The following is an 18,414-nucleotide window of genomic DNA, read 5'->3' on the forward strand; positions in this document are numbered from 1 at the left end:
TGCAGCTGCAGTGTTTATTTCAAAAAGTGAGAATTTATTCTGATTACTTTCACATGTGAAGTCTCCAGTCAACCTATCACTCCTGGTCCACGACAAGCTCTGAAATGGTCTAACCTGAATAACTATCCAAAAGTTGTCCAATCATTTACTCTCTGTCCCAAACTGAACTTGCAAAAAAAACGATTATACTAAGCATTTTTACAATTGTCACTTTCTGAACTTGCAAACACTAGTTTCAATTAGGAGATGAACAATGGCACTTGTGAATTGTGAAAGGTGCATTTTTTGTGACCATGTGGCCTAATGGACAAGGCGTCTGACTTCGGATCAGAAGATTGAGGGTTCGAGTCCCTTCGTGGTTGAAATATCTAGCCTCAGTCATTGAACTAATCCTTCCTGCCAATTTGACATCATTCAAAACACCCTCTGGTCCAATAGAAGACCATTTTCTTTTGTGAAAGAAAAGCAAATATTCCAACAACTAGCTCTTGTGAAATCTGCAGTCTACTTTTCAAGCTATCTCTTCTCCACCAACTCCAAACTGGGATTTGATCAGATCTGATTGACTATCAACAATTGCTCCGATATTTGACCGTTTTTAACAGTACCTTTTTTTAACTTTGCTCGCTTCAAAAGTTCTACAAAGGTAGGCCGGTTAGCTCAGATGGTTAGAGCGTGGTGCTAATAACGCCAAGGTCATGGGTTCAATCCCCATACTGGCCAGTGAATCTAACTTATTAAGTCAATGCAGCTGCAGTGTTTATTTCAAAAAGTGAGAATTTATTCTGATTACTTTCACATGTGAAGTCTCCAGTCAACCTATCACTCCTGGTCCACGACAAGCTCTGAAATGGTCTAACCTGAATAACTATCCAAAAGTTGTCCAATCATTTACTCTCTGTCCCAAACTGAACTTGCAAAAAAAACGATTATACTAAGCATTTTTACAATTGTCACTTTCTGAACTTGCAAACACTAGTTTCAATTAGGAGATGAACAATGGCACTTGTGAATTGTGAAAGGTGCATTTTTGTGACCATGTGGCCTAATGGACAAGGCGTCTGACTTCGGATCAGAAGATTGAGGGTTCGAGTCCCTTCGTGGTTGAAATATCTAGCCTCAGTCATTGAACTAATCCTTCCTGCCAATTTGACATCATTCAAAACACCCTCTGGTCCAATAGAAGACCATTTTCTTTTGTGAAAGAAAAGCAAATATTCCAACAACTAGCTCTTGTGAAATCTGCAGTCTACTTTTCAAGCTATCTCTTCTCCACCAACTCCAAACTGGGATTTGATCAGATCTGATTGACTATCAACAATTGCTCCGATATTTGACCGTTTTTAACAGTACCTTTTTTTAACTTTGCTCGCTTCAAAAGTTCTACAAAGGTAGGCCGGTTAGCTCAGATGGTTAGAGCGTGGTGCTAATAAAGCCAAGGTCATGGGTTCAATCCCCATACTGGCCAGTGAATCTAACTTATTAAGTCAATGCAGCTGCAGTGTTTATTTCAAAAAGTGAGAATTTATTCTGATTACTTTCACATGTGAAGTCTCCAGTCAACCTATCACTCCTGGTCCACGACAAGCTCTGAAATGGTCTAACCTGAATAACTATCCAAAAGTTGTCCAATCATTTACTCTCATAGTTCCCAAACTGAACTTGCAAAAAAACGATTACACTAAGCATTTTTACAATTGTCACTTTCTGAACTTGCAAACACTAGTTTCAATTAGGAGATGAACAATGGCACTTGTGAATTGTGCATTTATTGTGACAATGTGGCCTAATGGACAAGGCATCTGACTTCGGATCAGAAGATTGAGGGTTCGAGTCCCTTCGTGGTTGAAATATCTAGCCTCAGTCATTGAACTAATCCTTCCTGCCAATTTGACGTCATTCAAAACACCCTCTTGTCCAATAGAAGACCATTTTCTTTTGTGAAAGAAAAGCAAATATTCCAACAACTAGCTCTTGTGAAATCTGCAGTCTACTTTTCAAGCTATCTCTTCTCCACCAACTCCAAACTGGGATTTGATCAGATCTGATTGACTATCAACAATTGCTCCGATATTTGACCGTTTTTAACAGTACCTTTTTTTAACTTTGCTCGCTTCAAAAGTTCTACAAAGGTAGGCCGGTTAGCTCAGATGGTTAGAGCGTGGTGCTAATAACGCCAAGGTCATGGGTTCAATCCCCATACTGGCCAGTGAATCTAACTTATTAAGTCAATGCAGCTGCAGTGTTTATTTCAAAAAGTGAGAATTTATTCTGATTACTTTCACATGTGAAGTCTCCAGTCAACCTATCACTCCTGGTCCACGACAAGCTCTGAAATGGTCTAACCTGAATAACTATCCAAAAGTTGTCCAATCATTTACTCTCTGTCCCAAACTGAACTTGCAAAAAAACGATTACACTAAGCATTTTTACAATTGTCACTTTCTGAACTTGCAAACACTAGTTTCAATTAGGAGATGAACAATGGCACTTGTGAATTGTGAAAGGTGCATTTATTGTGACCATGTGGCCTAATGGACAAGGCGTCTGACTTCGGATCAGAAGATTGAGGGTTCGAGTCCCTTCGTGGTTGAAATATCTAGCCTCAGTCATTGAACTAATCCTTCCTGCCAATTTGACGTCATTCAAAACACCCTCTGGTCCAATAGAAGACCATTTTCTTTTGTGAAAGAAAAGCAAATATTCCAACAACTAGCTCTTGTGAAATCTGCAGTCTACTTTTCAAGCTATCTCTTCTCCACCAACTCCAAACTGGGATTTGATCAGATCTGATTGACTATCAACAATTGCTCCGATATTTGACCGTTTTTAACAGTACCTTTTTTGAACTTTGCTCGCTTCAAAAGTTCTACAAAGGTAGGCCGGTTAGCTCAGATGGTTAGAGCGTGGTGCTAATAACGCCAAGGTCATGGGTTCAATCCCCATACTGGCCAGTGAATCTAACTTATTAAGTCAATGCAGCTGCAGTGTTTATTTCAAAAAGTGAGAATTTATTCTGATTACTTTCACATGTGAAGTCTCCAGTCAACCTATCACTCCTGGTCCACGACAAGCTCTGAAATGGTCTAACCTGAATAACTATCCAAAAGTTGTCCAATCATTTACTCTCTGTCCCAAACTGAACTTGCAAAAAAACGATTACACTAAGCATTTTTACAATTGTCACTTTCTGAACTTGCAAACACTAGTTTCAATTAGGAGATGAACAATGGCACTTGTGAATTGTGAAAGGTGCATTTATTGTGACCATGTGGCCTAATGGACAAGGCGTCTGACTTCGGATCAGAAGATTGAGGGTTCGAGTCCCTTCGTGGTTGAAATATCTAGCCTCAGTCATTGAACTAATCCTTCCTGCCAATTTGACGTCATTCAAAACACCCTCTTGTCCAATAGAAGACTGTTTTCTTTTGTGAAAGAAAAGCAAATATTCCAACAACTAGCTCTTGTGAAATCTGCAGTCTACTTTTCAAGCTATCTCTTCTCCACCAACTCCAAACTGGGATTTGATCAGATCTGATTGACTATCAACAATTGCTCCGATATTTGACCGTTTTTAACAGTACCTTGTTTTGAACTTTGCTCGCTTCAAAAGTTCTACAAAGGTAGGCCGGTTAGCTTAGATCAGGGGTGGGCATTTTACGGCCCGCGGGTCACATCCGGCCCGTTGGCCGGCCTCGGCCGGCCTGTGTGAGGTTGATCATAAATTATAACATAATGAAAAAAACAGCAACCTTTTCAAAATAAAAGCGTAAATACTTTTCTAACTGTGTTGCTTTTATTTTGAAAAGGGCACTGCTGTTTTTTTAATTTATTTACGTAAACGTGCATGCCATGAACAGCTACGAGTGATGCTGGCCGGCTAGTCCTCGAAATGTCCGCTCAGGGCAAAAAAAGAAAGATCGATACTGAATGCCGCATTTTCAACAAGACATGGACCGCTAAGTATTTATTTACAGAAGTGAAAGGTAAAGCTGTGTGTTTAGTTTGTGGTGCGCAGGTCGCTGTGTTCAAGGAGTACAATTTGAGTCGCCACTATGCTACCAAACACGCAGATAAATACAAGAACCTGTCTGAGGAAGAGCGGGCAAAGGGGTCGGATGCTTTGCTAGCTAAGCTGCAAAGCCAACAACACATTTTCACAAAACATTCCACATCCAGAGATGCAGCTGTCAAGACGAGTTATGTCTTAAAAGTAAACCGTTTTCGGACGGAGAGTTCATTAAGGAGTGTTTGAAAGTGCCGCTCTCCCGACGCACTGTTATGAGGAGAATTGAGGACATCGCGGGAAATTTGGAGCTTCAGCTGCAGAACAGAGCGGTCAACTTTGACTTTTTTTCCTTGGCTTTGGATGAGAGCTGCGATGTACGTGACACTGCCCAGCTACTCATCTTCCTACGTGGGATAACTACAGACTTCAAAATCACGGAGGAGCTGGCAGCCATGCAGTCAATGAAAGGTACAACAACAGGGAGTGATTTGTTCACGGAGGTAAATGCATGTGTGGAAAAGTTGGGACTGAAATGGGACAAGCTGACAGGCGTGACAACGGATGGTTGTCCAAATCTGACAGGGAAAAATGTTGGACTATTGAAGAGAATGCAGGATAAAGTGACAGAAATTAACCCTGATTAGAAATTGGTATTTTTGCATTGTATTATACATCAGGAAGTGTTGTGTAAGTCAGTGTTAAAAATTAACCATGTTGTTGATGTTGTAACTAATATAGTTAACTTCATCAGGGCAAGAGCATTGAATCACAGACAGTTTGTTGTACTTTTGGAAGAAAGTGAGACTGAACATCGTGACATACCCTACCATGCAGCTGTCAGGTGGCTCAGCCTGGGCAAAGTGCTGAAAAGAGTATGGGACCTGAGAGAAGAGATTCAAGACTTCTGTGTGAAGAAAGGAAACGACATCCCACAGCTTTCAGATGCAGACTGGATGGCAGACCTTGGTTTTGCTGTAGATGTGACTGCACTAATGAGTGAACTAAATGTCAAACTGCAAGGCAAGGGCCTTTTTGTGCATGACATGTACAGTGCAGTGAAGGCTTTCATGAGAAAGCTGCAGCTTCTCTCAAGCCAAATGGAGGACAACATTCTCACGCACTTGCCAACACTGAAGGAAGCCACACCATCAGCTGATCACCTCCAGAGGTACTCATCCATGTTAGAAGCACTGCATGGTGAGTTTTCAAGGCGATTTAAAGACTTCAAAACAGTTGAGAATAAAATGAACATGATCTTTTCCCCATTTACATGCCATGTGGATGATGCACCCAGTGATGTTCAGCTTGAACTCATTGACCTGCAGTCTGACACACTTCTGTCAGAGCACTTTAGGTCAGTCTCACTGCCTGAGTTTTACTCTTCCCTGAAAGAGGAGAACTTTCCACACATCAGGAGACGTGCTCAGAAGATGATGGTCCTCTTTGGATCTACCTACATATGTGAACAGACATTCTCAGTGATGAAGTTCAACAAATCCAGATACAGATCCTCTATCACTGATGATCACCTCTCAGCTGTCCTTCGCATATCCACCTCAGACATTGAACCAGATTTCCGTGCACTTGTTCAAGCCCAAGACAGACTGGATTTTTCTCAATGAACAAGTAAAATGAACTAAAAAACTAAAATCAAAAACACTCATTTATTTTTGTATAAAGCTGATTCATTTCTTATCTTTAACATACTGTAAAACACCTTTTCAGTATTGGTATATTGAGCAGAATTAAGTTCAACTTATTTTTGATTCGGCCCCCCAACACAGCTCGAGTTTCTGAAGTGGCCCCTTGTAAAAAATAATTGCCCACCCCTGGCTTAGATGGTTAGAGCGTGGTGCTAATAACGCCAAGGTCATGGGTTCAATCCCCATACTAGCCAGTGAATCTAACTTATTAAGTCAGTGCATTTTTTGTGACCATGTGGCCTAATGGACAAGGCGTCATTGCATGGTTACTAATTTCTCCAAAAGGTTTATGCCAAAAGTAATCCTGCATTTAAAATGAAGCATACTGCTGAATTGGTGGGGAAAAGATTTTGACCGTCTTCCCTATTACAATTTTTAGCCAAAGACCCTAATGTGAACCATCATTCTGGCTTCTCATGCATCAAAGTTCAGTATAGAAGAAACAACTGCGATGGCTGGGAATAGAACCCAAGTCAACTGCTTAGAAGGCAGCTATGCTCAGCACTATTCCACCATCGCTACACAAAAGCCTTTTCATTGCATAGTTGCCTATTTCTCCAACCGTTGATACTAAATTGACTAAAAGTCACCACTATACCACCATTGCTTCGGTTACAAGGTTTCATCAGACTTGATTCTCATGCATCAAAGTTAAGTATAGAATTAGCAACTGCGATGGCTGGGAATCAAACCCAGGTCAACTGCTTGGAAGGCAGCTATGCTCACCACTATACCACCATCACAAGACAAACGTTTTTTCATTGCATGGTTGCCAATTTCTCCGAAAGGTTTATGCCAAAAGTAATCCTGCATTTAAAATAAAGCATACTGTTGAATTGATGGGGAAAAGATTTTGACGGTCTTCCCAATTACAATTTTTAGCCAAAGACCCTAATTTGAACCATCATTCAGGCTTCTCATTCATCAAAGTTCAGTATAGAAGAAACAACTGCGATGGCTGGGAATCAAACCCAGGTCAACTGCTTGGAAGGCAGCTATGCTCACCACTATACCACCATCTCTACACAAAAGGCCTTTCATTGCATAGTTGGCTATTTCTCCCACTGTTGATACTAAATTGACTAAAAGTCAACACCATTGCTTCGGTTACAAGGTTTTGTCCGGTTTCATCAGACTTGATTCTCATGCAACAAAGTTAAGAATAGAAGTAACAACTGCGATGGCTGGGAATCGAACCCAGGTCAACTGCTTGGAAGGCAGCTATGCTCACCACTATACCACCATCGCAAGACAAAAGCTTTTTCATTGCATAGTTGCCAATTTCTCAGAAAGGTTTATGCCAAAAGTAATACTGCATTTAAAATTATGCATACTGCTGAATTGGTGGGAATCTTTTTTTTAAGTTCTTCCCTATTCCCTATTTTAGCCAAAGACCCTAGTAAGGACCACCACACTGGCTTCTACGACCCTAGTGTGGAATATCAGAATGGCTTCTCATGCATCAAAGTTAAGAATAGAAGTAACAACTGCGATGGCTGGGAATCGAACCCAGGTCAACTGCTGGAAGGCAGCTATGCTCACCACTATACCACCATTGCTTCGGTTACAAGGTTTCATCAGACTTGATTCTCATGCATCAAAGTTAAGTATCGAAGTACCAACTGCGATGGCTGAGAATCGAACCCGGGTCAACTGCTTGGAAGGCAGCTATGCTCACCACTATACCACCATCGCTACACAAAAGGCTTTTCATTGCATAGTTGGCTATTTCTCCAACTGTTGATACTAAATTTACTAAAAGTCACCACTATACCACCATTGCTTCGGTTAAGAGGTTGTTGGCCGGTTTCATCAGACTTGATTCTCATGCAACAAAGTTAAGAATAGAAGTAACAACTGCGATGGCTGGGAATCGAACCCAGGTCAACTGCTTGGAAGGCAGCTATGCTAACCACTATACCACCATCGCTACACAAAAGGCTTTTCATTGCATGGTTACCAATTTCTCCGAAAGGTTTATGCCAAAAGTAATCCTGCATTTAAAATGATGCATACTGCTGAATTGGTGGGACATGTTTTTGACGGTCTTCCCTATTATCTATGTTAGCAAAAGACCCTAATGTGGACCATCAGACTGGCTTCCAAGACACTAGTTTGGACCATCAGATTCGTAGTATACCCCCCTGGGGCCTATACTACGAATCTAGTTCAACATATCCTGGATATGTTTTGAGTTATCCGGTTGACTAAATCCAAAATAAAAACGCTCTCGCTAAACGGTCCTACGACGCTGGCTATCAACTCGATCGCTCAAGCCAGCCGTGTCCTATCTAGTTAGGTGCGCGTTCACATAAATGGGATGGTATTTGGAGTGATCGACCAATCACAAACATGGACAAGCCGTGTACTGACAGCGCAGCGCGTCATATATTTCCTGAATGAAAAGTCAACTAATATTAGACAAATATGAAGACGTTAAACTTTAAACATCCATGACTTAAACACTTTATCCAGGATAAAAGCCACATAGTTGCAGCTGCAAGGTGAATACTGCTGGTAAAAGAAAAAGTGTTTGAATACGTTCATTAACAGTTTTATGATATCACTGCTGTCCCGTCTAAGACACGAGTGGATCTGACTTTAATTACATTTGACTCGAGTGTTTCGTCAACTTAATGTGTTGCTTAAAATAATACTTCTGCATATAGTAGGCCTATGTGACACTGTGAGTGTTGCACGCCAGATACGGCTCAAGAAGCTGACTCAGATAAGGAAATATATGATACATTATGATGTGATATGAATGATAATGGGTCACATCGACGTCTGCACTCACAGTGCCGCGGATTGTAGGCTACGTAATGTTACTTTGATCCGGTTACTTATGTTGTGGCAGATATTTAAGTAAGCTTTCTTAACGCTAATGTTATAATAGTCAGATTGCTCTGAAGATGGGAGGTGATATTCTATTCATTTTCACGTTCACACAGTCGGTGATTTTGGCCAGCCGTCTTTCCTGTAACGGCAGTTTAAACTGTATTTCCTTTCTCCTGTCATATGAATTGATCGCTTTAAACTCTGCACACTGAGCTCTGATTGGTCAGCAGGCAGTGTTTTATCCTGGAACCTATCCTGCTCCGGAGGCTAGCCGTTCAGAATAAGTAATCTAGCCCGCTAAGAAGTGAACCTGCGTCGTAGGACCGGAAATCCAGGAAGTTAGCTCGCTAAGTGAAAATCCTGCTTCGTAGTATAGGCCCCTGGTCCGGAGCAGGTTTGGTACCAGGATAAGAGATCAACTCAGTGAAAGCACCGCCTGCTGACCAATCAGAGCTCCGTGTGCAGAGTTTAAAGCTATCAAGTCATATTACAGGATAAAGGAAATACAGAAAAACTGCCGTTGCAGGAATGACAGCCGGCAAAAATCAACTGACTGTGTGAACGTGAAAATTAATAGAATATCACCTCCCATCTTCAGAGCAATCTATATAACATTACATTACATGTCATTTGTTAGACACTTTTATCCAAAGTGACTTACATACATTCAGTACTGTGGACAATCCCCACAGGAGCAATTTTGGGTGAAGTGTCTTGCCCAGGGACACAACGACATGCTGACTGCAGTGGGACTCGAACTTGCTATTCGAAGTCCAGGACACTGGAGACGCACTACACCTTCGGCAAGCCCGGAGCGAAAACTTTGCATGGCTTTGCTAAATGCTAGGTCGATAGCAAACAAAACGTTCCTGCTAAACGACTTCTTCACCTCTCGTGAACTGGATTTTATGTTCCTGACGGAGACCTGGGTCCACGCTGGCGAGTATACACCGTTCTCTGAACTTCTTCCTCCTGACTGTACATTCTTCAGCTCCCCCTGTGCCACCGGCCATGGTGGGGTCATAGCATCAGTGTTTAGAGCTAGCCTCCAATGCCGATTGCTTCACCCTGTAACTAGCTATGCTAGCTTTGAGTTGCAGCTTTTTGAACTGAACCCGGCTTCGCCGATACTCTGCGCAGTCGTGTATCGTCCGCCAAAGTGCAATAAGGATTTCATAAATGACTTTTCTGACTTTCTGTCCGGGATCATGGTGAAATATGATCGTGTTTTGATCTCCGGAGACTTCAATGTCCATGTGTGTTGCGAGTCCAAACCTCTGGTTAGGGACTTTTTAAATCTCCTTGATTCTTTTGGTCTCGTTCAGTCCGTGGCTGGCCCAACACACGAAAAAGGACACACTTTGGACTTAGTATTATCGTTTGGACTGTCTGTATCTGTGGATGAAATATGTGCAGCAACGCGTATCTCAGACCATTTACCGGTTCTGTTTACAACCTCCATCCCTTCCGCAGGAGTCGAATCACGTGCCCCGGCGCGTCGTCTGCGTTCGATTAACCCCTTGACTGCCTCACAGTTCTCTGATGTTTTTAATGCTTCTCCGATCTGTAAATTAGATGTGAACTGTGCTTTTAATGCTGATGAGCTTATCTCCATGTTTGACTCGACATGCACACTAATACTGGATTCTGTTGCTCCTTTTACGCTTAGACGCACCAAAGTTCTCTCAGAGCCGTGGCTCAATGACTGTACTCGTGCTCTCAGACGCGCTTGCAGGCGTGCAGAGAGAAAATGGAAAAAGGATAAACTCCATGTCTCCCTAGAAATCCTTCGTGCTTGCCTTTCTGACTACCAGACGGCAGTCAAAGCAGCCAAAACAGAGCACATTTCTCTGTTCATCTCCAAAAACAGCCATAAACCTCAGGTTCTTTTTAATGTCCTCAACTCTATCATTAATCCCTGTGATGTTTCTTCTATTGTCCCATCGACTACTCTCTGTGATAAGTTTCTTAATTTTTTTATTGAAAAAGTATCTGCTCTTAGGCTAGCCCACACTAGTGCTACCCCAGATCCTGCTCCTTTTCTGTGCCCTGCTGTCCTCGACCACTTTGAGCCTGTATCCCTCTCTTCTCTCTCGGATGTAGTCAAGCACCTGCGGCCGACAAACTGCACCTCAGACAGCATTCCCTCTCGCCTTCTCAGAGATGTTTTTGATTCAGTTGGAGCAAGTATTTTATTACTTTTAAACACCTCTCTTAGCTCAGGATGTGTCCCAGCTGCCGTCAAACATGCCGTGGTTAAGCCACTACTTAAAAAGAAAAATCTCGACCCCTCCATTCTCGCAAATTTTAGGCCCATCTCCCAGCTACCTTTTTTATCAAAAGCCCTGGAGCGAGTAGTCTACGCCCAGCTGCAGTCTTTTTTAACCATCCATGGAATCCATGAAAAGTTTCAGTCTGGCTTCAAACCCATGCACAGCACTGAAACAGCCCTTTTAAGAGTTTTTAATGATCTGCTCCTAGCCGCCGACTCAGGTAGCCCAGCTGTCCTGGTGCTGTTAGACCTGACAGCTGCCTTTGACACTGTGGACCATAGCATCCTGCTGTCACGGCTTGAACAGTCCGCTGGCATCACAGGCTCTGCCCTTGCATGGTTCAGGTCCTACCTGACAGACCGTAGCTTCTCGGTACAGCTAGGTGCCTTCTCCTCTGCCAAAGCCCCTCTTACCTGTGGGGTTCCCCAAGGCTCGATTCTGGGCCCCATCCTTTTTCTACTGTACATACTGCCCCTAGGTTCAATTCTCACAAAACATAACATTCCCTTCCACTGCTACGCCGACGATGTACAGATATATCTGCCTCTAAAAGCAAATGTCAAACACTCACTACAGCAGCTGATGGACTGCTTAGCAGAGATAAAATCCTGGCTGAGCAAAAACTTTCTCAACCTCAACGAGAGCAAGACTGAGGTCATCTTTTTTGGACCGCAACCTCCATCCTCTCCGGTTGATATTCTGGGGTCTCTCAAAAAAAACATCCTCCCCTCGGTCATGAACCTTGGAGTGACCTTCACCAGCACTTTTAAATTCGACAAGCAGATCAGCACTGTAGTCAAATCCTGCTTTTTTAAAATAAGACTATTGGCCAAAACCAAGTCGTATTTATCTTTTAATGACTTAGAAAGGGTTATTAACGCCTTTGTAACCTCGAGACTGGACTATTGCAACGCTCTGTATGTGGGTATGGACCAGGCCTCAATTAAACGCCTGCAGCTAGTCCAAAATGCAGCTGCACGTTTGCTGACTGGCCACAAAAAGCGTGACCACATCACCCCTATTCTGGCCTCACTGCACTGGCTTCCAGTTCGGTTCAGAATTGATTTTAAAATCCTTTTATTTGTTTTTAAAGCACTAAATGGGCTGGCTCCGGCCTATATAGCTGAACTGCTCCAGCGCTACACCCCAGCCAGAGCTTTAAGGTCTGCTGACCAGCTGCTGCTGGTAGTGCCCAAGACCAGGCTTAAAACCAGAGGGCACCGAGCCTTCGCAGCAGCTGGCCCTAGGCTCTGGAACACTATGCCCCTCCATGTGAGGTCGGCCCAGACCCTAGGGGTTTTTAAATCCACTCTAAAAACACACTTCTTCTCTCTGGCTTTCTAGTTAGAGCGGAGCACGACTCCTGACTTTTCCTTGTGTTTTTATTTTAATTTTGTTTTTTATATATATCTGTTGTAACTTATTGTCGTTTATTGTGATTGTAGTAATGTGTTTTTATTACATGTACAGCACTTTGGCTCGACCAAAAATCGCTTTTAAATGTGCTATATAAACAAAATCTGATTTGATTTGATTTGATTCCTTATCTGAGTCAGCTTCTTGAGCCGTATCTGGCCGTGCAACACTTACAGTGTCGCATACTGTATGCAGAAGTATTATTTTAAGCAACACATTAAGTTGACGAAACACGTCAAATGTAATTAAAGTCAGATCCATTACATTACATTACATTGCATTTAGCTGACGCTTTTATCCAAAGCGACTTACAATAAGTGTATTCGACCAACAAGATACAAACTTGAAGAAAACAGAATCATATAAGTACATCAGGTTTCATAGAGCTAAAACATTTCAAGTGCTACTCAACTGGCTTTAGATAAGCCAGTCCTTTATTAGTATATAAGTGCTTTGTTAGAAATTCTTTGTTAGTAATTCTATCGCTCGAAGTGGAGTCGAAAGAGATGAGTTTTCAGTCTGCGCCGGAAGATGTGCAAGCTATCTGCTGTCCTGATTTCAATGGGGAGCTCATTCCACCATTTTGGAGCCAGGATAGCAAACCGACGTGTTTTTGCTGATGGGAACTTGGGTCCCCCTCGCAGTGCTGGTGCAGCGAGCCGTTTGGCCGATGCAGAGCGGAGTGCACGTGCTGGGGTGTACAGTTTAACCATGTCCTGGATGTAGGAAGGGCCAGATCCATTCGCAGCATGGTACGCAAGTACCATTGAAGGTGCACATGCAGGTAGACCAGCCAGGAGGGAGTTGCAGTAGTCTAGGCGTGAGATGACGAGAGCCTGGGCCAGAACCTGCGTCGCTTTCTGGGTCAGGTGGGGACGTATCCTCCTGATGTTATAAAGCGTGTATCTGCAGCAGCGGGTTGTAGCAGCGATGTTTGCAGTGAAGGACAGTTTGTTATCTTGGGTCACACCCAGATTCCTTGCAGTCTGAGTCGGGGAAACAATAGAGGTGCCGATGTTGATTGTTAGGTCAAGAGTGGGACAATCTGTTCCCGGAAGGAAAAGCAGTTCAGTCTTGTCAAGGTTGAGCTTGAGGTGGTGAGCAGACATCCACTGAAAGATGTCTGCTAGACAAGCAGAGATGCGTGCGACAACCTGGGTCTCTGAGCGGGGAAAGGACAGAATTAATTGGGTGTCGTCAGCGTAACAGTGGTATGAAAAACCATGCGGGCTAATGACAGATCCGAGCGAGTTTGTGTACAAGGAGAAGAGGAGGGGACCAAGTACAGAGCCCTGAGGGACCCCTGTAGTTAATTGACAAGGGTCGGACTCGGACCCTCTCCAAGTTACCCTGTAGGTGCGGTCTTTGAGGTATGAGGTGAGGAGGGAAAGTGCAGAGCCTGAGATTCCAAGTTCTTGGAGAGTGCAAAGGAGAATCTGATGATTCACCGTGTCGAATGCAGCAGACAGGTCCAAAAGGATGATGACAGAGGAGAGGGAGGCTGCTTTAGCCGTGTGCAGTTCCTCAGAGACAGCAAGGAGAGCAGTTTCTGTTGAGTGACCTGCCTTGAAACCAGACTGGTGTGGATCCAGAAGGTTGTTCTGATGGAGATAACAGGAGAGTTGTTTAAAGCGCGTTCAAGTGTTTTAGACAGGAACGGGAGGAGAGAGACAGGCCTGTAGTTTATAACATCAGACGGGTTGAGAGTGGGTTTCTTTAGGAGAGGGTTTACTCTTGCCTCCTTGAGACTGTTTGGAAAGTGACCAGAAGTTAGAGAAGTGTTGATGAGATGGGTGAGAAACGGTAGAATATCAGGAGCGATAGTCTGAAGGAGGTTTGAGGGGATAGGGTCCAGAGGACAAGTGGTAGGACGGGCAGAGGTAATGAGGGTAAGAACCTCACTTGGAGAGAGAGGGGAAAAGGAGGTTAGTGTGTGGGTGAAAGGTGGGTCTGGTGACCCAGCGGTGAGTAAAGGTGAGTCAGAAAAAGAAGAGCGAATATCATCAACCTTTTTTTCAAAGTAGTTAACAAAGTCGCTTGACAGAAGGGAGGAGGGGGAAGGGGCTTTGGGGGGTTCTAAGAGGGTGGAAAAGATGGAAAATAGTTTTTTGGGATTGGAATAGGAAGATTGGATCTTATCTTGAAAGAAAGTGCTTTTTGCCTGAGAGATCAAAGCAGAGAAAGAGGAGAGGAGAGCCTGATAGGTTAGGAGGTCATCATGGTGTTTGGATTTCCACCGTTTCCGCTCTGCTGCCCTAAGGATGGTTCTATTAGCACGCAGTGCGTCATTTAGCCAGGGAGCAGGAGGGGACTGACGAGGCAGTGATATCATAAACAGAAATCCACTCGTGTTTTAGACGGCAGTGATATCATAAACCTGTTAATGTACGCATTCAAACACTTTTTTTTTACCAGCTGTATTCACCTTGCAGGTGCAACTATGTTGCTTTTATCCTGGATAAAGTGTTTAAGTCATGGATGTTTAAAGTTTAACTTCTTCATATTTGTCTAATATTATAGTTAACTTTTCATTCAGGAAGTATGACGCTGCGCTGTCAGTACGGTTGTTAATGTTTGTGATTGGTCAAATGTTGCTAACCCCGCCCCTTTCATGTGAACGCGCACATAACTAGATAGGGCACACCGGGCTTGAGTTACCGAGTTGATAACCAGCGTCGTAGGACCGCTTAGCGAGAGCGCGTTTGTTTTGGATTAGGTAAGCTGGGTAACTCAAAACATATCCAGGGTATGTTGAACTGGATTCGTAGTACAGGCCTCAGGTCAAGGGAGCTATGCTCACCACTATACCAGTATCGGAAGACAAGAGCATTGTCATTGCATAGTTGCCAATTTCTCAGTATTTTGCCTGCTCTCTCTGTCAAAACACACAGCAAGATGCAGTGGCTTGTGTCTGTGCACATATTTAGACTGAGAATAGCGGGGGCGCGAGGTACCGGAACTCACCTGGCAGCTGCACAGTAGCATAGAGTACATCCGGACTTGAGACAAAACTTGTTCGAGTCAGAGTCCTCATGCGCGAGAATTCATGAGTCCGAGTTTGAGTCCGAGTCCATCACTGCGCGAGTCCGAGTCCAGGACTTGAGTACTCCAAGTCTGATTTGTTTGTTTGTTTGTTTTGTTTGTTTATTTATCTAAAGGACAGTGCACATTGATCAACATTGCTGTAAACGTGCCAGTGTTAGCCAGCAGGCTAATTTTCAACTGTTATCCTTTTGGCAAGATGTTATAATAACCATAACAAGACTAGAGAAATAAAAACATTAAAAAAAAAATACACACAGTAACAGACAACAACAGCACAACAATAAATAGGAACAGACAAACATGCATTTATGCGATTATAGCCAAAGCCTCCCTTGTGCACCGACAGACTGGCTTCTCAAGCATGGAAGTTCAGTTAGAGATTTGTGTAAGTCATGCTAGTGGCTGCCAATGGAGCCTTGAGCCTTCAGGCGGACAGTCAAATTATTTATTATTTGCACACCATACTTATTTATATAGTATGTTAATCCCATGTTACAGTGTATTTGTAGTAGTTTGGTGTATAACATAGTAGTGTATTCAGACTTGTTTATTTATAGTTAGTGTATTATACTTTTACACACCTGCCATACTCAATAAACATAGTCTGCTGCTGCTGTAACATGAGAATGTATCTATGATGTAAAATATTTGCATATACCATCCATCCATCCATCTTCTCCCGCTTATCCGTGGTCGGGTCGCGGAGGTAGCAGTTCCAGCAGAGAGCCCCAAACTTTCCTTTCCCTGGCCACATCAACCAGCTCTGACTGGGGGATCCCAAGGCGCTCCCAGGCCAGCGAAGAGATATAATCCCTCCACCTGGTCCTAGGTCTACCCCTCGGTCTCTTCCCAGCTGGACGTGCCTGGAACACCTCCCTAGGGAGGCGCCCAGGTGGCAAAGCTGGGGAACAATAGTCTTGCAAGGGGGGGGGGGAGAAAGGAGAAGAAGGGGGAAGTAGGGGGAAGAAGAAAAAAGAGGGAAAAAGAGAGGAAAAAGAGAAAAAGAGAAGAAAAAAACGATTCTCTTGCTCCCTGTTTCCCTTCTGTAGCATGTAAAAGTATTTATATACAGAAGTACTTTAATAAAGACCAACAAGGTATGCGTTTGTTGACTAATAACACTTGTGTTATGCAGTTAACTATTAACACATTTCTATTAAATATTATATATTTCTAATAAATATTAAGTAAAACGTATCTACTTCTTTCAAGTTTATTACATACAATTATTATTATTTTCTTTATCAGGGATAGTTTTGAAGTAACCAATATGGACCTGTATTGAAGTTCATGGTTTGTGTGCTGTGGATAAATAATTAAATGTAACCATTACATCTATCTAGCACAGATAGATGATGTATGGACTAGGTTGAGAACGTCACTCCATTGATCATCGGAAATGTTGCTACCTAGATCACGCTCCCAGAGCTCCTTAAGAGGCACCATAGGGTCCGGACTCAGGGAACCAATCTGACCATAGAGAACTGAAACCAAGCACTTTTGATCAGGGTCGAGTGTGAGAAATGTATCAATTGGCGATTCGGGGGGGCGGTTAGGAAAATGGGGAAATTGCTTTTGGATGAAGTGCCTGATTTGGAAAAAACGGAAGAGATGACTGTTGGGCAGGTTGAATTTGACTGACAGGGACTCAAATGATGAAAAGACTCCATCCTCGTAAAGGTCATTAAGCGTTGCGAGACCATTGTTCGACCAAACGCGGAAGGCCGGGTCAGTACACGATGGGGAGAATAGGTGATTGTTTGAAATTGGGGCGTGAACCGAAGCTCTATGTAACCTGTGCTGTTTCCTGAATTGGAGCCAAATGCTTAAGGTGCTAGTAACAATTGGGTTACTCAAATGTGTATGGGTCGCTACAGGGAGCTGAGAGCAGATTATAGAGTGCAAAGGAGCAGAAGATGACAGCTCGATATGTACCCAAGGTGGGCAGGGGTCTGAAAGTTTATAGTTAGCCCAATAGAGGAGTTTGTTAATATTAGAGGCCCAGTAATAGTGGCGAAAGTTGGGGAGCGCCAGGCCCCCTTCTGATTTAGGGAGTTGGAGACACAACCTTCTAATACGCGCAGGCTTGTTGTTCCAGATGAACGCATTCAACTGCTTATCAAGATCAGTGAAAAAAGATTTATTGATGCGAACTGGGATGTGTTGGAAAAGGTAAAGAAACTTTGGCAGGATGACCATCTTTATAAGGTTGACGCGACCCGCAAGAGACAGGGGAAGGGAGGCCCACCTAGACATATCAGCTTTGCATTTATCTAGTAGAGGCTGAACGTTTTTAGGGAAAAAGTCTTTAAAAGAGTTTGCAACAAACACCCCCAAGTATTTGAACCCCTCCACAGCCCTTTTAAAGGGGAATAGGGATTGGGGAAGTGCCTCTGCCATTTTATTTACAAAAAATACTTCGCTCTTTTGAATGTTTAGTTTGTAACCTGATACACAGCCAAATTGATCTAAAATCGACAGTATGGGGGGAGAGAGGATAAGGGGTTCGAGATCATAAGAAGAAGGTCATCAGCATACAGAGACAGTTTATGAACCATGCCATGACGCGTAATGCCCTCAAACCTATCATGGCTTCTGAGCCAGATAGCGAGAGGTTCAATGGCTATATTGAACAACAGCGGCGAAAGAGGACACCCCTGGCGAGTACCACGTTGGAGAGAGAAAGGGGGAGATTGAATGCCATTAGTGTGTACAGAGGCAGATGGAGAGGCATATAGGAGTTTAATCCAGGAAATAAATTGGGAATCGAAACCAAATGTATCAAGACTAGAAAATAGGAAACCCCACTCAACCCTATCGAAGGCCTTCTTTGCGTCAAGTGTCACTATGACTTCGGAGGTGTTAGAGGAAGGAGAGAAAATTATATTGAGCAACCTCCTTGTGTTAAAAAAAGAGTGTCTCCCCACCATAAAGCCTGTTTGGTCCAGCGAAATTATATCTGGCAGTACACGTTGGAGGCGGATAGCCAGTATTTTGACCAGTATCTTACAGTCCACATTTAACAGTGAGATTGGTCTGTAACTGCCACATGAAGTAGGATCTTTGTCTTTCTTGAGAAGCAAGGAGATAGACGCAATGGACAACGTTTCTGGCAATCGGCCTGTCTGGA

At 43.3% G+C, this 18,414-nt stretch overlaps 11 non-coding genes across 11 annotated transcripts; 9 read left to right on the forward strand and 2 right to left on the reverse strand.

Moving 5' to 3' along the window:
• The first annotated feature begins 289 nt into the window (after positions 1-289).
• On the forward strand, positions 290-362 carry trnar-ucg. Its single transcript has one exon. It is a non-coding gene; the product is annotated as a tRNA-Arg (tRNA).
• A 287-nt stretch (positions 363-649) lies between these two features.
• Positions 650-723, forward strand: trnai-aau. The gene has a single exon. It is a non-coding gene; the product is annotated as a tRNA-Ile (tRNA).
• Positions 724-1,034: 311 nt separating this feature from the next.
• On the forward strand, positions 1,035-1,107 carry trnar-ucg. The gene has a single exon. It is a non-coding gene; the product is annotated as a tRNA-Arg (tRNA).
• Positions 1,108-1,394: 287 nt separating this feature from the next.
• trnai-aau lies at positions 1,395-1,468 on the forward strand. The gene has a single exon. It is a non-coding gene; the product is annotated as a tRNA-Ile (tRNA).
• A 307-nt stretch (positions 1,469-1,775) lies between these two features.
• On the forward strand, positions 1,776-1,848 carry trnar-ucg. The gene has a single exon. It is a non-coding gene; the product is annotated as a tRNA-Arg (tRNA).
• Positions 1,849-2,135: 287 nt separating this feature from the next.
• On the forward strand, positions 2,136-2,209 carry trnai-aau. The gene has a single exon. It is a non-coding gene; the product is annotated as a tRNA-Ile (tRNA).
• A 311-nt stretch (positions 2,210-2,520) lies between these two features.
• Positions 2,521-2,593, forward strand: trnar-ucg. The gene has a single exon. It is a non-coding gene; the product is annotated as a tRNA-Arg (tRNA).
• Positions 2,594-2,880: 287 nt separating this feature from the next.
• trnai-aau lies at positions 2,881-2,954 on the forward strand. The gene has a single exon. It is a non-coding gene; the product is annotated as a tRNA-Ile (tRNA).
• A 311-nt stretch (positions 2,955-3,265) lies between these two features.
• trnar-ucg lies at positions 3,266-3,338 on the forward strand. Its single transcript has one exon. It is a non-coding gene; the product is annotated as a tRNA-Arg (tRNA).
• A 3,550-nt stretch (positions 3,339-6,888) lies between these two features.
• Positions 6,889-6,960, reverse strand: trnag-ucc. Its single transcript has one exon. It is a non-coding gene; the product is annotated as a tRNA-Gly (tRNA).
• A 610-nt stretch (positions 6,961-7,570) lies between these two features.
• trnag-ucc lies at positions 7,571-7,642 on the reverse strand. The gene has a single exon. It is a non-coding gene; the product is annotated as a tRNA-Gly (tRNA).
• Positions 7,643-18,414: the final 10,772 nt, after the last annotated feature.

Source organism: Trematomus bernacchii, unplaced genomic scaffold, assembly GCF_902827165.1.
Source record: "Trematomus bernacchii unplaced genomic scaffold, fTreBer1.1, whole genome shotgun sequence".
NCBI lineage: Eukaryota > Metazoa > Chordata > Actinopteri > Perciformes > Nototheniidae > Trematomus > Trematomus bernacchii.